This window comes from Micromys minutus (genome assembly GCF_963924665.1).
Source record: "Micromys minutus genome assembly, chromosome: 29".
NCBI lineage: Eukaryota > Metazoa > Chordata > Mammalia > Rodentia > Muridae > Micromys > Micromys minutus.
This window is the reverse complement of record NC_137964.1, coordinates 30,448,906-30,474,141: the sequence shown is the minus strand read 5'-3', so window position 1 is coordinate 30,474,141 and position 25,236 is coordinate 30,448,906. Positions and strand designations below refer to the sequence as shown.

Here is a 25,236-nt window from a genome sequence, read left to right as displayed (position 1 = left end):
CGTCTTTAGTCCTAAGACTTCTGGGCAAACCAGCAGGCTTCTGTTTATCTTCTAAAAGTTCAACTCTGTGCCCCCCATCTTTTTTTTCAATGGCTTGTTTAGTAGGTGGAGAGTCTGGGGTTCCTAAGATCAGCTTTGCAAAAGGCAGTGAGTCCCCCCCCCCCCCCCCCCCCGGGGAGGATGGCGTTCTGGGCTTTAGGAACTATGTGACCACCTGTGCGTTTTGAACAAGCCCATGCTAAATGCTAATATGCCTCTGTCACTCATTCTTGGATTCTTGGAAGTCACCTCGTGGTCTTTTTGTCTCTGTCACTTGTCACTTTCTGAATATTTAGAAGGCCAAGAAGCAGTATATGTCATACGTGAGCTTGTGTTCTTGTTGCCTACTAGAGTGTTTTTCTTGCTTCCCTTAGTTTTAGAAAATCTCCCTTTTTTCCTTTCCCAGTGCCTGGCAGCCTAACCCTGCCTAGATTATCTAAAACTCTAGTGGCTGACATCAGCCCCCGGGGACAGGACACTGCCTGGCTCTATCTGAAAAGGGTTGTGTAGGTTTTGCAGATTCAAAGGCTTTGTGGCTCCCAGGTTGTGCCTTCCTTGGGGGCAGAGTGGCGTTACACAGCTGATGGCTAAACACAGTGGGCTGCAACCATGTCTGGGAGCAGTTAGCCTGTGTATGGGCGAGAAGACAGTGTGGTCTGTTCATATGCTCATTCTTCCTCTCTCCCATGACCTTTCTTTTCATCATCTTTCCTTTTAGCTATGTCTATCTGTCTTTCTTCCCATCTATTCATTTGCTTCACCATCTGTCAGTTTATCTACCTGTCCATCCATCCATCCATCCATCCATCCATCCATCCATCCATCCACCCATCCTCCCACCCATCCATCCACCCATCCATCCACCCATCCTCCCACCCATCCATCCATCAATCCATTCATCCACCCACCTACCCATCCATCCATCCATCAATCCATTCATCCACCCACCCATCCATTCATCCATCTATCCATCCATCCATCCATCCATCCATCCACCCACCCACCCACCCACCCACCCATCCATCCATCCATCCACACACCCACCCATCCATCCATCCATCAATTCATCCATTCACCCACCCACCCATCCATCTACCCATCTTCCCATTCATCTATCTCTTCATACACCCCACCCATTCATATCCATCTACCCATCCACTCATGTTCATCCACCCCCTATCTAACCATCCACTTACTTACCCATCCTTCCACATACCCATCTTTTCACCCACTTGTTCATCCATCTACCCTCCCCTCCATCCTCCATCTCCCACTCATCTATTCAGTCTGTAGGCTCTCAGTACCATCCATGCACCAAGTGCTCCACAGCATGCTGGGGATTTAGAGCTGCTGAGTGAATACTCTGCTGTGGACCACACTGTTAGAGGAAGGAGACAATTGTTAAACTATTCAAGGAGAGACTGTTTGAGAATTTGATAAACAGTTTGAAGAAAGTGAGAGAGAGAGAGAGAGAGAGAGAGAGAGAGAGAGAGAGAGAGAGAACACTGCACAGCTGTTGGAGGACATCTGTTTGGAAGTGACGTGCAGTTACAGGCATCAGAAAGGGAAGAGGATGGTAGAAAGTTGCCCTAGACAGGGCATGGCAACAAGAATAGATAGAGTGTGTTTTTCTTGGAGGATAAACATGATTTCCGGTGGTTGCAGGTACAGCAACCTATCTAGCTGTGTCCACATCCATCTACCTAACAATGAGGTAGGTAAGAAAGCATCAGGAAAGTAATTGAGATGATAGCATTTGCTATGGGTCTGTAACTCGGTGCCAGGCCTTGCATTAAGGACTCCCCATATGTTATTTCCATTAACTCTCCAGTTGTCACCTCAAGTTGGGTGCTGTTCCTTTCCCATTCTGTAGACAAAGAGACAGAGGCTGAAAGAGGTTAGGTTACAGGTCATTTCCCGAGGACTGAACAGCAGAGAATCTGAGCCTAGACCTGGTCCTCAAGTTCATGCCTCCTCATCTTGATTCTGCAGGGCTATGTTGTAAAAAAAATACTCCCAGGAACAGGATGTAGCTGTTTAGGTATGAAGCTCAAGTGTTGGTGAACTTTCTTGCTTTGAATTGGGAGGTTGACCAGATGACCCACATGTGAACTTCTACTCTGAGTCTTCTGAAAGGTTCATAGTGTTGGTGGATCTTGGGTATGTTGGTACAGAGCTGGTGTTTTTCTGAAGCTTGAGTCCCTGGGTGGGTGAGAAAGGACACCTTTGCTTTGATAGTGAGTGGTGGTGCCTAGGCCTTGGCCCCAAGCCTTCCAGTTTCTTCCTGTTTCTGCTTCCCGAGGACCTGTGGCCAGAGCCTGGATTTTCAAATTGGCTACAAAGATAACGATCTGATTTAGTGATTTATCTGATTAGGCTTAAATTTATTTATTACATGTTTAAACATATCCCAGTGAGCTGGGGAAACGAACCACAGGGCTGGCCTGGGCTGAATTTCCGGGACCCGCTGGAGCAGATTCAAGAAAAACCTAATCTACTTAGAGAAAACCAGAGCTAAGTCTAATCCAATCAGCATAATCTTGAGGCAGGACACCCTACCTCCTGCCTGTAACCCTAGTGCCCCTCGAATCTCTGCACAGAGTTCAGAAGGGGTCGAGGGTTGAATTCTGGACACCCAGGTCCTAAGAACTGAAGTATCTCAAATTGGATATTTCCTCCCCACAGGGATGGGAATGAGACTCTTTAGAATAATACTCTGTGTATTAAGATAATAGTTACTTCTCTTTATCATACCAATATTGCTTATGGGAATTTTGGAAGATCAAGGAAAGTAATTTAAAAACAACAAAATCACCAGTCTTGCCTGCACTGACATCGTAAGTGGGAAATCTTTCAAGTGCTTTAAAAATTACTTGAAAAAACTCTGACTGTATTTTATCTATTCATCTATGAACTAGTTTATTGGTGTGTGTGTGTGTGTGTGTGTGTGTGTGTGTGTGTGTGTGTGATATGTGTATGTGTGTATGTGTGTGTGTGTGTGTGTTGGTGAGTGCACACACATGCTACAGTGCATATGTGGAGGTCAGAGGACCAGTCTTCTACCTTTCCATGGGTTCTTGGCATTGAACCCATGAACCTTTGCTTATCAAGTCATCTTGTTACTTTCTGAGATTGCATTTTAAGCATAATTTTCTGAACCATCCCCACCCCACACTTTGGGTGTTTTGAGATATTCTTAATATGTTGCCCAGGCTGGCCTTGAACTCAGCATCCTCCTGCCTCTGACTCCCTAGTGCAGGGACAACAGACTTCTGCCACCACATCTGCCTCTGACATCGTGTCTTTAAAGACAGTTGTTTCATGGTGCAGCCAATGGTGGAGTTCATTTCTCAGTTAGGGATTTAGAGGACCAGGAGCTGGCCTAGAAGTGACTGTCACCCCAACAAAACAACACAGGCTGTTTGTTGGTTATGGCTCAGCTCAGCACGCATCATCCTGAAGGTGGCCTCCAGGATAGTCTTGGATAGATCACACTGGGAAGTTTTCCCATATCTGTTGGTTCGATACCATCAATATTTTAATGTTTTACAGTTTATAGATGAAGATTTTGAGAGAGAGAGAGGGAGAGAGACAGAGAGACAGAGAACTGTATCTCATCCTTGACTAGGCTTAACAGCCTTGATACTTGTTCATAGCCACTAATCGCAAGCTTGCTGCCATCTCCCAAGGGAGGGAACCAAGGCTGCGAAGGTCAAACAACCTTTCCAAATCCAAATGGAGATGTGGAGATTGGACTTCAGCTGTGAGGCCTTAGAGACCTGCTTTGTAATCCCCGCTCAGCATATACCCCAAGGAGCACACCAAGAGCAAGGCCAGTGAGGTGAGAGATTTTTACTATTCGCTTAGTTCCCAAGGTCTTGTGCGTAGTGTTTACCTGTGTTGAGATGGGGATGTGTAAGGGGCCACTAAGGGGCCAAATTCAGATTGTAGACTGTGAGCGCTCTCTCTGTGTGTCTGCCCCCCTCTGTCTCTCTCTGTCTGTCTCTGTCTTTCTCTCTCTCTCTCCTAGTTCTCTTGATATTTCAGGAGCAAGTACTGGGACCACAGGCCCGTGTCTTCAACACCCAGCTGGGGGCTTTCTCTTTTATGAGTGTCAAGCTTGCCCTGGGCAGGTAACTGTACAGTACAGATGTGTTTCAGTTCCAGTAAATGTCCCCTCCCCACTCCTTCTCTCTATTTATTGAGTCATTAATTAGAGGCATCTAATTTCCCACGCTGGTTCAGTCTGGGAATGTGGAGAAGGGTGATCAAGAGAGAGAGAGCGCGAGCGAGAGAGAGGAATGCGATCATTATCCCCGTCACACTACGCGCCTAATGAAGTTTTGCTAGAATGGTTCTGAAATTCAGAGGCTAAGAAGAGACAGGAAGTCTTTAGGGACATCTCCCCGGCAAACTCTCTTTTCCAGGGGAGGAGAGCTGTTCTCGGAAAGGCTGTGAAGTTCTCAGGCGGCTTGCCGAAACCCTCTCATCCAGGAGGGTTGAACGTGGTTCGCAGCCGACTTCTGAGGTTCGCGGCGAGTTCAGAGAAACGAGATGGTGCCGTGATCCAGCCCCTGTAAACAGGAGCGAATTGGGCTAGATGTACCTGCTTCTGGCAGCTTCTTTTTGCTGTGCAGTGCTTGAGTGCGGGTCCTTCCCGATGACTCTGGGGTCTCTCACTGTCAGGTCATCACCCTCAGTGTCGCTTGTCTCTCTAGAGTGCGGGTGGTGTTGGGCAGAAGAGTTATCCTGTGTGAGAATTAACTAAAACTCCCTAAGCTCAGTGCCCAGCCCTTGGGTTGCAGTCTGTGGTAGCAGCTTTTGCTCTTTCCACCCACCACACGTGTGACACCCACCACACGTGTAAGATTAGGAGGGATACACGATACGGCCATCACGGGAGCGTGGAGGTCAGAGGTCAACCTCAGGATGTCTGTCCTGCCTGCCATCTTGTTTGAGGCATTGTCCCTCTGTTGCTTGCTGCTGTCATCTTGCTCCTGGGCTCTCTCCTGTCTCTGCCTCTGTCTCCTGACAGGAGCACACAGAACATAAACACCCGTGCTACTTTCCAGGTCTTCTGTGCGTCCCGAGGATCATCGATGGGCGTAATGGTGCTCCTCCCACTGAGTCATTTCTCAGCCACTGCACACACTATTTTAGGAGCTGTGTGGCTTGGTGCTATTCCACCAACACATACCACCCTGTCTTGATCTTTTTCCTGGCCTCCTAGTTTATTGCTGTTCTGGCCTGGAAGAAAAAGAAAAGAAAAAGGGAAATGTTAACATTTTTATTAGGTGGTAGGGGTTCTGGGAGGGACAAGCTCATTGGCTCACTAGAGGGCTATCTATCCTTCCTGTCTCTTTAGCATGACTCAATCCCCCTTACTTTTTGACACAGTCTCTCATTGAACTTGGCGCTTTGCAGCCTGGCTAGTCCGGTGGCCACTGAGCTGACTCAGCCTTCTCAGCACTAGGGTTCACAGTCTACAATCTGAATTTGGCCCCTGGAACATCCCTGTCTCTGCATGTCAACACAGGTAAACGCTACCCACAAGACCTTGGGAGCTAGGCGAATGGTGACGATCTCTTTGTCCCAGTGCCTGGATTTTACCTGGGTCCGCACGCTAACACAGCAAACTCTTCAACCACTGAGCCTTCCTTCTTCCAGCCCTTCATGTGTGACTATGTTGTCTTCAATTCAGCGAATCCAAAACAGAGTCCTTAAGACATGTCACCACTGTCAAAATTGTCATTCTTAGTTGGTGGTGCTGGGAATTGAACCAGGGGTCCCCTGACCTACGCCAAAACCATCTGTGATGGTTTGTATATGCTTGGGCCAGGGAGAGGCATTAATAGAAGGTGTGGCTCTGTTGGAGTAGGTGTGGCCTTGTTGGAGTGGGTGTGGCCTTGTTGGAGTGGGTGTGGCCTTGCTGGAGTGGGTGTGTCACTGTGGGTGTGGGCTTTAAGACCCTCACCCTAGCTGCCTGGAAATCAGTCTTCCACTAGCAGCCTTCAGATGAAGGCAAGACTGTTCTCCTCCAGCTGCTGTTCCCAAGCACCCCTGACCTCCAGCTTTGTTTTACAAGCTCATTAGCCCCACACCTTTCTTTAACTCCAATCTTTTCTTTTCCCAAAGCAAGAGAAACAAAATTCCTAACAATCCCCATGGTGGCCTGGGGTGGGCAAGGGGTCAGGGTGGCTGTAGCTGAGAGGGGGAGGTGACTGGTTTATCAAAACTCTGGTTTTCTGTTTGCATTTGTGTGTGTGGTGGGCAGCAGTGAGTGCGTGGTTTGCACAGCTGCTGCCTGGCTCCCAGCACAGGCCTCTAACTATTTGCTTGGATGATTGAGAAGAGAATTGAATGTCAAAAATGGGAAGCGGATTGAGAACTTGGGGAGTGTGTGTGTGCTCTTAGTGAATGCGTGTGTGAGCATTTGCATATTTCTGTGGGGAAGTGGGTAGGCTGTCTTCCACAGTATTTGTTGAGGCAGGGACTTAGTCAAACCAAGAGCTCACAAATATGGTTAGTCTTATTAGCCAGCTTGCTCTGGGCATGCTCTGTCTCCACCTTCTGAGTCTAGAGTTATAGATAGGCTGCCACACCCACTCAGCATGTATGTGGATTCCTGGGACCCCCAAGTCAGGACCTTATGCTTACACAAGCTCTGTAACCATTGGGTCATCTCCAGCTCCAAGTCCCCATTATCACTTTTAAAATTCTGAGACGAGGGGTTAGCTCTCCTTCAGCAGGCCCTGAGAGACATTCTAAAGACTTCTGTGACAGTTAATAGCGAGGTGATTGTTTAGTTACGTACAGTCTGCGCTGCAGAGAGACGAGAAAATTCCTCTCCAAATCTAAAGAAACCCCAGGGAAGCTCAAACTGCCTTGCCAGTTTTATCTGTCAGTGGCTTGCTGGTGCCCAACCGTGGGGGATAGCGACCTCAGTGAGGGCTCCTCCTTGACTCCATGTCCCCACCCCCCAACCATGCAGAGCTGCTGTTAATGTGGTGGCCATGATTGGCTATCACAGAAGCCCACAGCAGGCTGGATGCTTTGCCCTCTTCCCGGGGCACCTGAATCACTGTCTCTTTCCCCAATCGCTCGGGTAATTGGAGGCAAGCGATGGCATTCATCCTCTGAGTTCTAATCCCCCTGTCTCAATCCTTTCTCCATATTTAGCATCCAATTCCCCTCTCATCCATTCTGCAAATAGTTAGGGAGCCTGTGCTGGGAGCCGGCGCCGGCTGTGAATGTACGATAAAGCAGGGTGAACGAGGCCCCCGTTCTTGTGGGACTTCTCTTCAGCGGGAAAGAGAGCCCACAAGCAAATAAACGGATTCATCAGGCGCTTCCAGCAAGTGCTGAGTCCGGGAGACAGCACTCAGGTCGAGCAATGCAGAGATGAGAATGAGGAGAGGCGTCGCTGTTTTAGGGTGACAGTTTTACAGCTGAGGGAGACCCATGGGAGCTGTTTTACCCTTCTCCCCTGGCCCCTGTGGACATTTGGCAACCTTGGAGGCACGCTTGGGTGTGGCAAAGGGGCAGACCGACTAATGGACATTTTGTGTGTAGGAACTTGGGTCTCCTAACATCCTCCCAGACCTCGGTTGAGAGTAATCTAAGGTTGAACTCAAGGGTGCTGTGGATGGAGACCCCTGGGGTCCAGCTGCACATAGTGGGATGAAGCCAACATCATGGGCCAGAGATTTCCTGAGAGGTTGTGAGTATGAGGCCCTGGGAGTGGGTGAATGTAGCGTTTGTTGATTATTTTAGAAGGGGGACCTCAGGGTCTCAGCGGCTAAACATGGAAGTTTGTTTCTAAGTCCTGCAATATCATGGGTACTCTTGATTGAGTTGGGGATGCTCCAAGAAACCATTCATTCTGGAAGGCAGGACCCAGGCAGGCTCCTGCCTCATCACAACATGTGTACAAAGTCCCTGGAGGCATGGGAAGGGAACAGGAAGGGGCTTTGAAGTGCTGGGTCTCTCTCTACCCATATTGCATTGGCACACTCTGGTTGCAAAGCATGCTGGGAAATGATGTCTAGCCATGACCTAAGAGGAAAGAGAGGCACAGGTGTTGATGGGGCTGGAGTCCAGAGCTTGGCAGGCCTCCAGGGACAGAGCTACATGCTCTGGCTCCTAAGCCATCCTGGTGGCAAGTCTTGTTCTTGATGTCTAGCGGGGGTTGGGGGGGTGGACCCCACCCCTGTACAAAGCCTAACATCTGAAGAAAATAGCCTTTCTTTTTCATGTCAACCACTTGAAAGACTTCCCTGTTGTGGCTTCCATCACAAAGATGGGGAAGTTGAGGTTTAGGGATGCTAAGTGCTGTCTTGGTGGTCACACCAGGAAAGGTTGGACCTGGGACTTCAGCCCACGCTGTCGGAGGCAGTGATGGATGTGTTGGATGGACGGTTCCTTGCTCTGCAGTGGCTTTCTGGTCTCTGAAGTGCTTCAGCGGGTCCAAGGTCAAGGCTGTGCGTGTAAACAGAGTCATTTGCCTCCTCCCGGAGTGGCTTAAGGCCATGCCCTCTTTAAGCTTCCTGCATCAGGGGCTGGCAGGAGAGAAATGGATCCACTTCCCGTCTCCATGAGCTTGTAAAGTGGGGACTGGAGGGAATGAGATGTCAGCCCTGGGTTGTTGGCTCCCCATCCCTGGAGATTAAGAAGGGCCATGGAGTCACACAGATGCCTCAGCAGGTGGCACACTGGATTCCCTCTGCAGTGAAGCCATTGCCAGTGGAGGGAAGTGTGGGGAGGTTTGGATGGAGAGAACCTGGAGGCAGGAACAAAGAACACAGTTCAGGTGGTAGACTTCCTCTCTCCTCGCCCTTCCCCTCCTCTCCTTCCTCTCTTCCTCTTTCCCCCCTCCTTCCCCTCCCTTCCTCTTTTCAAACAGGGTCTGACCATATAGTCCAGGCTGGCCTTGAACCCATGGCCCTCTCACCCCTTCCTTCCCACCGTTGGAATTACAGGAGAGATTAGTCCTCTATCTTCTTCTACTAGAATGGAAGCTGTGCTGGTGCAGGGAACATTCAGATCTCTATGGCCATCCCAAGTCCTTCAAATTGTGCCCATTACAGACTAGGCCCTTCAGAGTCGGCTTGCAATGAACAGCAGCACCCTGGGCAGGGTGCCCTCGAGGCCTTTTGAGGCGAGTCCCGCCTCACCACACAGAAGGAGATTTTCTGGGTCAAATCTGTTAATTAAATGGGAAAACTTCTTTCCTGGACAACTTCTCAGAAGCTTTGATTTGCAGCGTTTCTCAGATCTCCCCAAAGCGGGAGCTGATAGCCCGGGACACTTCAGACTCAGCAGCACATCGGTCTTTTTTACCAGCAGGCCCTTCCTGCACACTGTGGGATAGGACTGTTTAGTGGAACCCAGTTTGGGACTGTCCTAGTGGGGCAGTGGGCTTTTTTGGGTCCCTCCAATCTCCATTTAGATGACATTCTGTGGTTCTCAGATACAGAGGAGACTCTTGGTGGTGTGTAGAGTTTTAATTCTTTTCTACATTTCCCTAAGAATCCTGGGGCCTGCCTGTTTCAGTGCACCCTGCTTTGTCACCGAAGTTGTGGGTGACAGTGTCCCCTGCTCAGTTTCTTCCCTGACACTCTTCACCAGGGCTGCAACTGCCCTGTGACCCTACAGATGCCCCACCATGAAAAGGAAGTGTCAGGGCTGCCCAGGCTGAGGTACACAGGGCTGAGCAGAAGAGGCGTGTGTGACTTCATCTGTGTTCCTGCTTAATGGATCCTGACAGGGGTTGGGGGACCCAGAGAGGCCTCTGACAGGTGTCAGGAGTGACACACTGTTCTCAAGGCACTGAGCAACCCCTGCCTCTTCCCTCTCTCTTTTCTCCCCATCTCCCTACTTCCTGTGCCGTGTGTGTGGGTGCACGTGTGTGGTGGGCAGAGGTTAGCATTGGGTGTCTGTCTTCATTGCTCGCTGGGTTATTTTTCGATACTGGAGTTGCTCGCTGAATCTGGAGCTGGCTGTCAAGGCTAGACTAGGAAGCGGAGTCCCAGGATCTGCCTGCATCCTCTGAAGCACAGGCATTAAAACTGTCTACAGATGCTTTTGGCCTTTTAGGCACATGCTGGGAATCAAACTCAGTTCCTCCTGCTTGTCTGGCAAGCACTTTACCATTGGAGCTGCCTCCCCGGCCTCTAAGAAGTCATTTTAAAATGTCCTGTAATTCAGAGAGGACAACTGAGCTGTAGAAGGTTGGAGCAGCTGGTCTAGACCAGGTCAAAGTTGTGGTCTGAAGTTACCTGAGAATTCCTTTGAGCTCTGCTTGCCTGGGCTCCTCTCCAGAGCAGATCTAAGATTTGAATTTAAGTACCAGGAGTTTAAAATTTGTCCATCTAAAAATTTTTACTTTATTAAAAAAGTCTTGATTAAGGATAATTGTCCCTTGTATGTGGGATGTGATAAGGAACATGTGTGCAATGTGTAAAGCTCAGGGCAGTGTGACAGACACATCCATTGTCTCTGACACTGGTTGTTTCTTTGGGTTGGACAGACTCAAAATCCTTTCTGGTAGCTATTTCAAAATACAAAGCGACTTGTGAATCACAGCTGTCCACAGTGCCATAGAATGTTCTAAGTTGTTCTTTCTGTCCAGCCGTACATCTGTCCCCTCATGCAGTTTCTCCTACCTCCCTCTGTACACCTGCTGGGCTCTTGACACCACAGGTCTAGCCTCGGCTCACAGGAGGGAGAACCTTTGGCTTTTGGCTCTGAGCATAGGGTGTGGAAAGGCCATCTGGATTATTCTGCTCTGTATCTGGGGCTAGAACATGGGTAGACCATGCATGACCATCAAGGTAGCCAGAGGAACAGTCAGGTTCAGAGAGAGATGCTCTCCCAAAATTAAGATAAAGAACGATTGAGGAAGATACCCAACATTCTGCTCTGACTTCCACACTGTGTGCACATATGTACATAGATAAATTTACACATACATATACATGGACATGGATATACATGCCTACACGCACGTATACATGCACATAGATGTACACACATGCACACACATATACACATGCATGCACATACATAAACCTTCATGCACACACATAGATGCACACATATGCACTCATGCACACACACACACTTCAGACCTTCTTATCCTCACTGTACTCTCAAACCACGGGATCATGTTTTCACAGGGATTCCAGCTTAGCAGGTCTCAGATTGGCCTGTGACTGTAACACAGCCCCAAATGGTCCTGGGGCCACCCTTAGCCAATATCTAAAATACCAGGGAGCCAGTGTGTCTAATCCTGAGGCCCAGGTTTTCACTGAGCTTGTAAGCACCACACGGCTCTGCTTGCTTAATTTACCCCGGTATTCACTCTGTGAAGCATGTGGTTCCATCGTCTCTGGTTTCAGACTCATGGCAGAGAGTGGCTTGGTCACTTGGGTACTAGTGAGTATGGGGCTCAGAGTTTGGACCCTTCTTGGCAACCACAGCCCAAGATGTCTAAGGTTGACCCAGATCACACTAAGCTCAAATTCTCCACATGTATGTGTGTGTATCTATATGTATATGTGTACGTATGTGCATATGAGTTGAATATATATGTATGCATGTATAAACATTTTCATGCATATTTGTGAATGTGTTTATATGAGTACATATGCCTATGCATGTGTTTATGTGCACATGCATGTGTATATATTCATGTGTACATGTGTTTATGTATGTATACATGCATATATGCACATGTTTATGTGTTTATGCATGTGTGTACATGTATGTTTATTCACACATATGCATGCATGTGAATGTACTTATGCATATATGCATATGTACACACATGTTTATGCATATATACACTCATGTATATGCATGTGTTTAGATGTATATGCACATGCTAGTCTATGCACACATATATGTATTTATGTATATATACATGCATGTGTGCATGTGTGTGTATGTAAGTTCCCTTAGACAGAGTCCCTGTTTACCTTCAGCTATCTTTTCTTTCTTCTTAAAATGTTATTTGTTTTTCGGGTGGCTGATCAGATCACCTGACACGATATTCCTGGCTTTGGCACTGAGTGTTGGGCTAAGGATAGTGGCTCAGGCCTATGATCCCAGAACTTGGCAGGTTGAGACAGGAGGATTATGAGTTTGAGGCCAGCCTGGTCTGCACAGCTTGGACTGTCTTCCAAACTCTAGAATGTATTTATTGTTCTTACTCACACCCTAGAAGTTTTTGTTGCTCCCAAGGACGCTGGCTGGCTGCGGTGTCAGGGCCCAGTGTGCAAGCATCGCCCACAGCCTCTCTCTCGGGAAATCACAACGACACTCGCCCCCCACACTGTCTTTAGATCCTTGCTTTGTGACAGGAGAGACAGCGTGTGTTCAGAGGAGCGTCTTGAAGGAGATGGCTACAGTTTCCATTCTCATTAGGAACCCAGAGGCTTGGGAAGCGTTACAATGTTATCAAATATGTTGAAGAGTCCTGATTTACTGCAGAAACAAAGCTTGTTATCTCAAAGCCTGGTTCCTCCCCGGGGGTGGCTGGGAATATTTCTTCATCTCTCTCACGAAGGTGAGGATGGCCAAAAATCAGCATAATGAGAACAGCCATGCTAACACAGTGTCAATAACCTTCACCATTATTTTGGGGACCATTTCCTGAGCATTTTGGGGGAGGAGAGTTTCTTACACTGGTTTGTGAACTTGCTGGTAGGTTGACAGGAGCTGTCCTGAGAGACTGTGTTTTGTCTTGAGACAGGGTTTCTCACTTGCCTGGGGCTCAACAATTTGTCCTGGTTGGCTGGCCAGAGAGCCCCAGGTATCTTGCCTGTCTCTGCCCCTTCAGAGCTGGAGTCACAGGTGCACACCGCAGCACTAGCTTTTTCGTTTGTGCCCTGGGTCTTGAACTCAGGTCCTTGTACTTGCTTGGTGAGCTAGCTAGTCACTGGTTCAGGCTCCGAAGACTACCTAGCCTGCCTTGTAAGACAGTATTTCTGCCACTGTAGCCTGAAGTCTGACGTACCGAACATGACAGGCTCAGTCCAGAAGTCCCAGTTTGTGTGGAATGAGGGAGTCCGCCCTGGTGACGTAGTATACAGAGTATGCCCTGGTGCGGTGGGAAGACAACCTCGCTGGGCTGTTAGTTGGCGGCCGCAGATGCAGCTGCACCACCGTCCAGCAGCTGTGACCAACGCTTGCTCCTCTGCTGTGTTTGCCTGTAAAATGCTAATGACCATGAGCCGGGTCACAGGGACTCGCCTTTCGTACTAAACCTGGACTCACAGAGTTTTAATTAACTGATTGTGCTTACTTATTTATTTGTGTGAACATGTGTACAGAGGTCAGAGGGCTCCTTGAACTTAGTTTTCTGCTTCCACCATGAAGATTAAACTCCAGCTTGGTGGCAAGCACCTTTCCTAGCTGAGCCATATTACCTGCCCTTGGTCCTTAAGTATGAGACAGCGACTTGCTATGTAGCTCAGGTTGATTTTGAACTCATGATGTTCCTGCCTCTGCTCCCCAGCACTGACATCTACCCTTTTAATGTGCTCCTTTATGTGAATGGAGGAGAACAAGGATGTCATGCCTTGTCTGAAGGTCATGATGTGCTGTTGGAACTGAGTTTTCTCTGACTTTGAACTCTACCTCTCCATAGAGGGCTCCTGGCTCAGAAAGGACTGCAGTTCCCTTCCCTGGGTGAGGCTAATGAAGGGAAATGGGGCCTTTCTCTCTCTTTGCTTTCATGCCCAATAATCACTCCGACAAGGGCTTGTTTTTGCTTAACTCCCTACATCGTCTGGCAGTCCCCGGAGGGAGAAGGGGCATTGTTTTTTTGCCTGCGATTGCTTCAGGAATGAAAATATTTTTGCATGCGAATTAATAATCATCAAATAGGCCAGGTAAACATCCCATAATTAGGAGGTGTGGGCAATTTGTCAATCCAAGCTTCCAAGTGCAATTATCAGTCAGATGGCTCTGAGACCCAGCAACAGAGCCGTCCTCAAAGATCCCATTACTCTCAGATCCGTGGTGGGGTTAGGGGTCTGACTCTTTTTTTTTTTTCCACAAAATTTTATATGAGCAGTGATGATGTCTCTCTGTCTTAGCTGGGGTCCAAGTCAATACCTTGCCCCATCCTGAGCCTCAAAATTAGACCTGGCCTTTGGACAACCTGGATGTCAAAGACACTGGACTGGTTTAGGTAAACTGTGGAGATGAGTGGAGGAGAAGGGGGACACTTGCCAGTTCTTTCCGGTGACTCCACAGTACCCTCACTTTGACTTCCTCCAGGCTGCTGTCACATGACTTACTCTGGGCTGCTGTCACATGACTTCCTCCAGGTTGCTGTCACGTGACTTTCTAGTTGTCTCACACAGAAAAGCCAATGGCAGGCCAAAGAAATGCTCCCATCCTTCCATCAGTGAACCTGTGAGGTCACTGGTGCTTCTAGGAGTCTGGGGAGGGTCCGCTTAGCAACGGAAGAAAAGCCCGCCCCCCGGGTGATGCCTGGAGACAGCAGCATCTCTGGAACACACCGCACAACTTGCAGGCATTTCCACCAAAGAGTCTAGCCCTAGCTACTGCTTATGATTCATAAGTCCCAGAGAGGGGCCCCGGAGTCTTGCCAGTTCCCAGAGACTCCTCTTTCCCACCCGTCCGCCCTCCCTCCCTCCCTCTGCCCAGGAGGTATGTTTTAATCTGGAGCACACAGCCAGTGTCACCCTCCAGTCAACTGGAAGCCAGTATGATCACCCCATTTTTGCAGATGAGAAGTCGAGCCCTTGCTTGCTGTGGTAAGGAGACCCTACTCACCAACAGCAGTACAAACATGGAGGTCAGAGGACAACTTCCAGTAGTTAGGTCTCGTCATCCACCATGAGGTCATCACGCTTAGTGGTTAGTGCCTCACCAACGGGACCATCTTGGCAGGCCATGTCTCCTCATTCACCTCACAGAGCAGAGAGACTTACAGTGGTGATGAGTGACGGCTCTGGGAGAGGAGGTTGCATGGAGCTGAAATGCTTGGGCATTGCTTGTCTGAGATATGGGAGTAGAAGGAGCAGAACCGTTGGGTGGCCTTTCATGCTGGGCAGAGCAAGATGGCAACCTCTTCCTCAGTCCCTCTAGAGGAAAAATACCCCGATGGCACCTGTGTGCTGATAGTAAGACCCACTGTGAGCTTCTGACAACCAGGGCATCACAGTGATAGCTAGAGACAGAGTGAAGCCAACTAGGTTGGGGACACATACACTTGCTGTGGTGTCCCTGGCTGGGGAACAGCTGAGCGCATGTTTTCTTCAGCGGGTGTATCCCAGTTTCATCCTGCCCCTTCTTATTCAGTATCCCAAGAGAGGGTCTTCCTATTAGCCCAGGCTAGCCTCTTATGTGTGACTCTCCTGCTTCAGTGTCCTGAGAACTGAACAACAGGTGTGTGCCACTGTGCCCAGCTCTCTCGCCCTGTCTTCAGAGGCCAGTTTCCATGGCAGGACACCCTGGTGTGCATGGCGACACACCTTAAAGAAACCTTTCAAGGGACACCAGTGGGAATCAGTGTCACAGTAAAGAATTAGGTGGTTTACCCAGAGAGGGTCTTGAACTCCCTCTGTGGCTCAGGAAGACCTTGAGCTTGTCATCCCAAATAGCTGGGCTGATGGGCCTGGATTACCGGGCCCTGTTTATTTTATTCTTAAACACAGCAGCTGTCACCGAGCTGGTTACCAATGGAGAGCATATTAGCATTTTCTTTTTCCTGTTACTAGGATCACTTGCTTAACTGCTGACTGTCAGGCTTTTTGCAGCTGCAGGGGCTGGATGCCATGTCTCACCTCTATGGATGCTTTTCCTTCCTTTTGCCTGTTTGAGCATTCCCCAGAGATGCACCCCCCCCCCCTCGTAGCAAACAGAATAGAAAGGAGCTCTTGGTTCAGGTTGTGCCTTTTCCCCTCTGCATTGGTCTTGAGTCTCACCCAGCGTGTACGGGGCCCGAGATTCAATTCTCAGCAACCTCATTCCTGAAAGAAAACATCGCCTCACTGTGCTGAAGGCTGGGACATCCAGGAGACATCTGTGACTTGGATCTGTGAGGCTCTGGTAAAGGCTGCTGCGTTACACGTGGAGGGCATGCCACAGAGACATGGATCAGGCAGGCTTGGGTCTCCTTCCTTCTTAGGAAGCTGCTAAATACTGTCACACAACCTCTTGCAATCCTAGTGACTGCTAGTGATGTCAGCTTTCGGTTACTGTAATAAATGCTGAGGAGAAAGGCCCCCTTCCAACATAGGCGCTCCTGTTTCTTTTAGGGTTCAGACTCCAGGCAAGGCAGCATGTTACTCACCTCTCAGAAAGCAGGAGAGAGAGGAAGAACCTGGGGCCCCATAATCTCCATGGAGAATATTCCAGAGTGACCTGAAGGCTTCTCTTTAGGCCCTGCCCCTTATCCCACCTCCCAACCCATCCTTTAACACATGAGTCTCTGGAAAGGGAGATGTTCAACTGTCTAATAGTCCTTCCAAAGGCTTACCTCAGAATAACTTGATTCCAGCATGGAATCATTTAGACTTTTGGGGTGCACATACTGAGGCTCAGATGGAACCATTCAAGCATGGCACCATAACTCCACATCAGGCCACCCTTAGGGCTCATCACTCAGAAGGGAATTACGTGGACTGTGATGTTTGTGCTGCCGAATTCTGCACACAGCAGTTTCGCCCCCACTCTGAGATTTTCATCTGTTAAAAAGGCTTAATTATTTGTGAGCCCAGAGGAGATACTTTTAAAGACACATTTGTTCTTTATCTCCCGGCTCCGGGGCACAGAGTTCTAAAAACAGTTTCGGAAGTTCTGTGGATGGGAAGCTGGGGCCTCAGAGGCAGGTAGGGAACAGGAGAGGGCGGCCATTGGGCACCTGCTTGTGTAGAGCGCCTCCTGGTCCAGCTAGAGTCAACTTTGTACCTGGGTCATTGAAGCTGTGAGACTGCGGCTGGCACCATCTTTGGGGTAAATCCTCATCCTGGTGGCCTGTGGGTCCCCTTGGTCTTAACTCATCTTACTGGTTGTGCTCTGGCCCGTGGGCTCTCAGGTTTTTCTTCAGCCTGTCATATCCTTGGGCATGTTGGCTCCAGGTTGGACACTTGTTCTTTCTTTGTTGCCTAATTAGCTATCACTTGCCCTCCAGTCAGAGCTCCTGGGGATCTTCCCAAGGAGACGGTCTCCACTTCCGCTCAGTGACATGGTGACTAACTAATGAATGTGGGATTTTCCGATTCCTGCTGCCTCTTCTGGGTCTAGACAGCCCATGTTCAACGGGAAGATCACACTTAGCTTATGTCATTTTAAGATGTTTCAGTGGTTATATTAAAAAAAAAAAACCAAATCCAACTGACTGTATTCCTATGGCTGTAAAAATTCATAATGGGCTGTATCATTTTAACCATTCTGAGTGAATCCAGAAACACGAAGGAAGAGCAGTCATATTGTTGGGTCTCTGCTGTCTCTCCCTTGAAATTTTCCATCATCAAAACCAGAAATCCTTTTTAATTTTTTTTTTTTTTTGAGACAGGTTCTCATGTAGCCTAGGTTAGCCTCCAACTTACTATGTAGCTAAGGATAGCCCTGAACCCCTGATCCTTCTGCCCCTACTCCTAAGCCCTGGGACTCTAGGTGTGTAGCACTACACCCAGTCAGATTAAAACACCAGTCACGGGTCAGTTCTTAGGCAGAACAAAGTCCATTTTGTACATTTGACTGTCCCAGAGGCTTTGCTCAAGCGTGTGCTGTGTTTGTGCCCATGTTCTTTCCTAAACACCCTATTTGTTTTTTCCTTAAAAGAAACTATCATTTGGTGGGGTGGGGCATGTCTGCCACAACAGGTATGGGGTTGGTTCTCTCCTCTCACCTTTATGGAGGTTCCAGGAGTTGAACTTAGGTCACGGGGCTTTTGCAGCAAGACCCACTGAGCCTGGCAAGCTGTTTTCCGGAGTCAACTGTTTTGTGATGTGTGCCAGAACTCTCTTCCTTTCCGGAACACACGTGTGTGCATGCGTGCACGTGTGCCTGTGTGCATGCGTGTTTGCATACACATGTGCATAGAAGGCAGAGGTCAACCTCTGAGATTTAAACCCAGATCTCTGGCTCCACTGGGCTCTGTGTCCATCTGAAAGACCTCTGGGTAGGGGCTGAATCTGGGGTCTGCCACAGGTGACCGGTTAAATAGGCTTGTCAAAGCATGTCCAACAGCCTCCTGTTAGGGTCACCTACATCCCTTTCTGGCTCTGTGTGGAGACAGTGGAGACACTGCTGTCCTGGCACACAGGGTCACAAAGACATTGCTGGGGCTGTCTGTGTGGGGAAACCGAGCCATGAGGGTGGGCGGTGGCCCCGCTGAAGCTTCGCAGCAGTGAACTGGAGAACAGAGGGGTTGGAAAACCTCTCCTCAACGTCACTCATCTAGAGCTAAAAATAGTGAGCCTTGAGGCGCCCCAGGCTGTGTGATGTTGCCTTCGGCTCTCTGGAATCCGCAGACACAAGCAGCCGGAGAACTAATATAGCACCTGTCACTCAAGGGAGGCAGACTGTTAGAGTGACGGAACTTTCTGGAATTAGCCCTGTCTCAGAGGTCAGCCTTTTTCAGTCAGGCTCCCCCACCACTGGGCTTTCTCCTGTGCGCCTCTCATGTCCTGGGCTGACCAGGAGACCTTGCTTGTGCAAGCCACATTCCTATTCTGAGGCTTGTGTGGTAACCTGTCTCGGGAGTGCTGACTGTGCAGAGAGAGGTACACCATCTTTAGGATGTAAGCCAAAGGAGGCAGAATCAACCTATAGACCTATTCTACCATGGATGGCCTCAGGCCTCTGTGTCTTAAGGCTAGCCACGTAAGTGGTACAGGAGTCTCTCTCCCTCCACCCCACCCGCACCTACAGTTCTGTGTTCCACAATTTCAGTGACCCACAGTCAACTGAAGAAGACATCCTCAAACCATCCACACGTTTTGTATTGCCCATTGTTCTGAGTAGCATGAAAAAGCCGGAGCCACCCTGTTCTACCTGTCCCAGACCCACAATGCATGCACTACCCTTCTCTTAGTCCCTTAGAGGCTCTCTTGGTTTTCTCATCAGCTCTCGGGGCGTCTGTGATGCACACATTACCCTCCCATTTTGATCATTTAGAAACCCTATTAATTTCCTGATTGGAGTGTCCACACTGTGGATGCTACCCTCCCGTTCATTGTTTAGATGCTCTCTTGGTTATCCAGTCAGCTGTGGGGGCGTTGTGTTTTATTCAAGTAACTTTTAGTACCGAATGAGCCTTACCCCAGAGCATAGGCGTGGTTGAAGCGGGTTCAGTGGGCGTGCCAACGAGAAGCCCTGAAGCACTTCCTAGAGGTGAAAAGGCAGATGTGGCTGACAGTGTAAGGAAAGCACAGAGCTCATGTGTGGAGCGTGCGAAGAGCAACAGTTAGAACCAGTGCCTCTGTGGTATGGTGACAGACGAAGAGGAGGAAGAGGAGGAAGAGGAGGAGAAGGAGTAAGAGGAGGAAGAGGAGGAGGAGAAGGAGGAAGAGAAAGAGGAGGAAGAGGAGAAAGAGGAGGAAGAGAAGGAGGAGGAGAAGGAGGAGGAGAAGGAGGAGGAGGAGGAGGAGGAGGAGAAGGAGAAGGAGGAGGAAGAGGAGGAAGAGGAGGAGGAGGAGGAAGAGGAGGAGGAGAAAGAGAAAGAAGAGGAGGAGGAGGAGGAAGAGAAGGAGGAGGAGGAGGAGAAGGAGGAGGAAGAGGAGGAAGAGGAGGAGGAGGAGGAAGAGAAGGAGGAGGAGGAGGAGAAGGAGGAGGAGAAGGAGGAGGAGGAGGAGGAGAAGGAGGAGGAAGAGGAGGAGGAGGAGGAAGAGAAGGAGGAGAAAGAGAAAGAAGAGGAGAAGGAGGAGGAAGAGGAGGAGGAGGAGGAAGAGAAGGAGGAGGAGGAGGAGAAGGAGGAGGAAGAGGAGGAAGAGGAGGAGGAGGAGGAAGAGGAGGAGGAGAAAGAGGAGGAAGAGGAGGAGGAGGAGGAAGAGGAGGAGGAGAAAGAGAAAGAAGAGGAGGAGGAGGAGGAAGAGAAGGAGGAGGAGGAGGAGAAGGAGGAGGAAGAGGAGGAAGAGAAGGAGGAGGAGAAGGAGGAGGAGGAGGAGGAGAAGGAGGAGGAAGAGGAGGAGGAGGAGGAAGAGAAGGAGGAGAAAGAGAAAGAAGAGGAGAAGGAGGAGGAAGAGGAGGAGGAGGAGGAAGAGAAGGAGGAGAAGGAGGAGAAGGAGGAGGAAGAGGAGGAAGAGGAGGAGGAGGAGGAGGAGGAAGAGGAGGAGGAGGAGGAGGAGGAGGAGGAAGAGGAGGAAGTCTCTTTTGTTGCTGCTCACGGGGTATGGAAGTCCCTGCTGATGTTCCTTGTGGGTCTGGGGGTGTCAGCGGTCCATGCAGGGCATGGTCCCACCTAGGACATCTGTGAGGATCTCGCCCACATCCTCACCCTTAGGGAGCATGCTGTGCAAATGACAGAAACACTGTGACCACTGGAACCCGCAGCTCCTTCGTCAGCCATTCGAATCAGTTGTCAAATGCCTATTGGAACAAAATCTGGCTCATACACCAAGACAAAGGAATAGAAGTTCCACACAATAAATAAATATAAGCAAGTGCCAACTGCGACTCCTGCAGGAGTGGCAGGCCCTGGGCAGGGCTGGGGTGGGCATGGCAGCCCAGGGAACTTGTCTTGAGCAGGGTTCTAGTGGGCAAGATGGATGTCAAACAGGCATATTGAGTGTAGTCGATTCTCACTCTTTGTGGATTCCGTAGGTGTGAACTCACCAGCATGCTGAAATGTACTTACCATCCCCAGATCAAGCGTTGCTCATACAGAGTGGCAGAACCTTCCAGGCCTTTGATGCTCATGCCCCTAAGTGGGATGGGCCAAGGCCACACCCTACTGCTCCATGTATAGTTCTTGGAGAATGCCTGGTGGTTCTTACTGACCACCATCCTGACAGCAATGCAAATCACCTAGGAGACAGGCACTCGGACACACCGGTGGGAAATGATCTAGATTATGTTAGCTGAGATGAAGAAGGCCCTCTGTGATGCACTGTGATGCCAAATAAACCCTTTCCTCCCTCGGTTGGTTTGATTGATCACAGCAACTAAAGGCAAAGAAGGACAGATAGGTCTTGGTGTTTATGGGGCAAACACCTTATCCACTGCGTCATTGCTGTGGCCCCCGAAAATAATTTTGCAGAGTGTTTGTAGTGTGCCCATGTCTGCGCTGTAGCTGGTCACATGGCAACCTTCAGCCATGGAATTTTCCACTTGGTGTTTCATGGCGGCACCAGAAATGTTTTGGGCTTTGGATTTTGGATCAGGGATCCAGGCTGCTTAACTCATAATCCCAGGAGCTGCTGTTTCTGTTCTTTAACTAACCCCCCCGAGTCTGGAAAAATATTCTCAATCCCTGTCTACAGATCCTGCTTCCTGCCTGAAAGTCAGCTCCATTAAAGCAGCAAGCACTTTGAAAGAGTCGTGGAAGTTCCAAGCCCCAGTAGGCAGTCCTGGAATGATGGGGCTGGGCCTGCCCACCCCTCCCCCGGCTGCTTCAGAAGGGCTGAGGCGTGAGTGCCTCTGGTTCCCAAGTCCAGACTTCTAAGCCACGCATTTGCCTGTTTATACGGTTTCAACGGAACGGGACAAAGAAGGCAGACAGTCGCCTAGACTTTCCGAAATCATTTTCTCCCTCTCGAAGGGCTTTTATTTCATCCCGGTCTCTTATCAGAGAATGTCAAAAGAAAAAAAAAAATAAGAAAAAGCCTCGTATGCCTTGAAATGCCTTTAATCAGTCCCCAGACCTTTCATTTTTTAAAATCTATTCCCTTCTCCCTGCCCATGTCAAGACTTGAAATAAAACGATTTTTCCAGAAACCGGTGACAGAAGGCAAGGGTGACGATTAATAACCTGGGAACCTGTGCCACCACACCTGCCCTATTTAAAATGAAAAATTACCTTTTCCTCCCTTAGACTTTATTAAAAAGAGGATCAAAAGGGGGGTTGCTGATAGCACACAGCCCATCAGCCTGGCGTCCCTGATGCCCCGGTGCTGCAGAGACGATGCTCCTGGTTGAGCGGTTTGGGTAAGGAAATGAGGCTTTGCACTTCTTGGTGCCTGAACTTCTGAGTTTGAGCCTTTGGGTGTGGAGAGGAAGCAGATTAGCCACGGAAGGGGACGTGGCTGGCATCTTTCTTTTTTTAATCTCTTTAATTTTGAAGAAATACTTCAAGGGGGCAAGTTCCTAAAACCAGTAGAGTGTCCATCTGTCTGTCTGTCCTAGGAGGAAGAGAGGGTCATGGGTAGCAGTGAGTCATGCCCCTTCCCTCCAGCTGCAGGGTATTCTGGGTAATGGGAAAGGCGAAGGCACTGGTCTCCATCTTACGTTGGATGTTCATCAAGTCCTCTTACTCACCTAAAACTTGATTAAGCAGGCCAGCGACCCACTTCCAGGAAGACGGGGTCACCGATTCCCCCACCTCTGAGGCCAGCCACTGTCTCCCAAATGTTTTTCTTTCCATTTTGTTATTTCCAAAATTATGCCAACCTACCTGTCAGTGTGGGTATGTACACTTGAGTGCAGGTGCCCTCAGAGGCCAGCAGAGGGCGGCAGAGGTCCCACCCTGGGGCTGGAGTTACAGTTTTTGAGCCTCCCACATGGGTGCTGGGAACCGAACTTGTGTCTTTCATAGCAGCAATATTCCTGTGCTAAACAGTGAACCATCTCTCAGGCCCCAGCTCCCACCCCCATTTGTTTAAGACAGGAATGTTTTTGTTGGTTTGTTTGTTTGTTTTTGAGACAGGGTCTGTCTGTGTAGCCTTGCCTGTCCTGGTACTCACAGAGATCTGCCTTTCTCTCTGCTGGGATTCATTACATGTGCCACCACACCTGGCCTGCTATGTCAGCTTTGATGACTTCTGTCAGTGGTTACACACGTGGGTCTTTCCCCTAGGTAGCTATGCCAGGGGTATGTAGGTACTGTAAGAGAGCACACTAGTAGAGTCCCTCACTTGGGGTGAAGTGAGAACTCTGTAGGTCTGAGTCCAGTCTCTCCCCCTCCTCCCTGGTACCTGGGGGTGACTGACAGCCCTCACATTCCTTCCTTTGTTCCTTCATCCCACCAGGCTCCTTCCCTCTTCACTTCTGTGTCCTCTCTATTGAAACAAATGTCAGTGTGTAGCCCAGGATGCCTTGGACTTGTGATGTTTCTGCCTCCATCTCCTGGGTGCTTGGAATGCCAGGTATGTGCGTCATGCTTGGCTCCTCTCCTCCTCATGAGACTACAGCGGATTAGGGATGGCTTTATTCAGAATTCTGGACCCTTTGGCTTACATCTCTGTCCTGAGGCCACATGCTGCACCACAAGGGTCAGCATTTTCCAATCTGCTCTGACTCTTCTGATCTGGTCTGAATCCTCTGATCTGCTCTGACTCTTCTGATCTGGTCTGAATCCTCTGATCTGCTCTGACTCTTCTGATCTGGTCTGAATTGTGCAATCTGAGCAGCAAGCAAGGGGGAAGAGTCAGTTTCCTAGAGAGCGTGTCTTTACGTCTATTCAATACAGCTGTTGTCCGAGTACCCCAGTCCACCTTCTTTACTGGTTGTCTTAGAAGTTGGCTCTGTTTTTTTTTTTTTTTTTTTTTTTTTTTGAGAAAGTTCTGGAGGAATTAAAAAGTAAATGATACGGATGGAGAGATGGCTCAGTGGTTAAGAGCACTGGCTGCTCTTCCAGAGGTCCTGAGTTCAATTCCCAGCAACCACGTGGTGGCTCACAGCCATCTGTGATGGGATCCAATGACCTCTTCTGGTGTGTCTGGGGACAGCTACAGTGTGCACATATACATGAAATAAATAATTCTTTTAAAAAATAAAAATGTAAATAATACAACAAACCAGTCTTCTTACCACACCTCTGCCACGCCCCACCCCCACCCCCACCCCCAGTTCCTCAGACTGGGGCACTGTTCTTCACTGTCAGAGTTGTGACCTTTCTGCCAGCTGGCATGTGGCCTCCTGAGGAAGCCTCCTGAGGGATCCCCTTTCTCCCCTGACACCAACCTACCTTCTTCCTTCCCTCCCTCCCTTTTTCCTTTTTGTTTTTTTGAGACAGGGTTTCTCTGTGCAGCCTTGGTTGTCCTGGACTTGCTTTGTAACCCAGTCGGGCCTCGAACTCACAGAGATCTTCCTGCCTCTGCCTCCTAAATCCTGGGACTAAAGGCATGCATCACCATGCCAGGCTCACCCTATAGTTTCTTATGTGGACTGTTTGCTTTGGTTTTCGAATATCTGGGACAGGGTATTATGTGTTGCTTGGGCTAACTGAAGGCTTTCCTTGGGGGCGTTTGTGGATCCACTTGCTGTTGTAAAAACACTGCAGAGGGAACCTGGAAGGCTTTGCTTCGTTTCCGTTAATGGCCAAATCTTGTTTGACAGAGTCACAATCAGGGTACTGGTGTGAATGCAGTCCAGTGATCTTGCCCAGATATGTCCAGCATTGTGTGCATACATGTGCCTGTGTGTGTGTGTGTGTGTGTGTGTGTGTGTGTGTGTGTGTGACTATGCATTTGGCTCTTCATAATGTTGTTCCAAGGCAGGCTCACATGTCTACACCACTGTCAAAATACTGAACTTAAAGAGTTGTCCTCTGTGAGGTTAGACATGGAGTCAGGGGGTGAGCCCTGTAATGTAAGTCCCCTTAAGTCAGTCCCCTTGAGTCCCCTGGAGAACCACCGGAGCTCCACGAATGGACACTTGGCTCCTCCATGCGGCAGTGTCATGTCCGTGGTTTGTGTGGACTGTCTGTGTGCTGCTCACTATCACTGAACATCACAAACCCTGTCTCGCTCCCTATAGCCATGTGAAAAGCCTCCAGGAATTCGATTGCTTATCCGTCAAGTCTGCGTCCCTGCTGGAGACGGGCGTCAAGGTCGCCCCGTAGGGAAACATTATCCTTGGCAGTCTTTTAAAGCACCCTGACATGGAAGAATGTCGGGACTCATGAAGGGCAAGGAGCCACTGCTCTGCTTTACCAAGTCTTTGGGACATGGGCTCCGCAGGCGAGAAACAGTGGAAGGCAAGGGGAGGCGAACAAAGACGCCAGTTCTGTTTGTGAGGGCCAGGCGTTACGATCAGCTGTGTAAATGTGCCTATGAT

At 49.4% G+C, this 25,236-nt stretch overlaps 1 protein-coding gene across 1 annotated transcript in view; it reads left to right on the top strand.

Moving 5' to 3' along the window:
• Window positions 1–25,236, top strand: part of KSR2 (kinase suppressor of ras 2) — a gene marked incomplete at both ends in the record, with an annotated part of 327,481 nt that overhangs the window by 103,622 nt on the left and 198,623 nt on the right. The gene's annotated exons all lie outside the window — the stretch shown is intronic.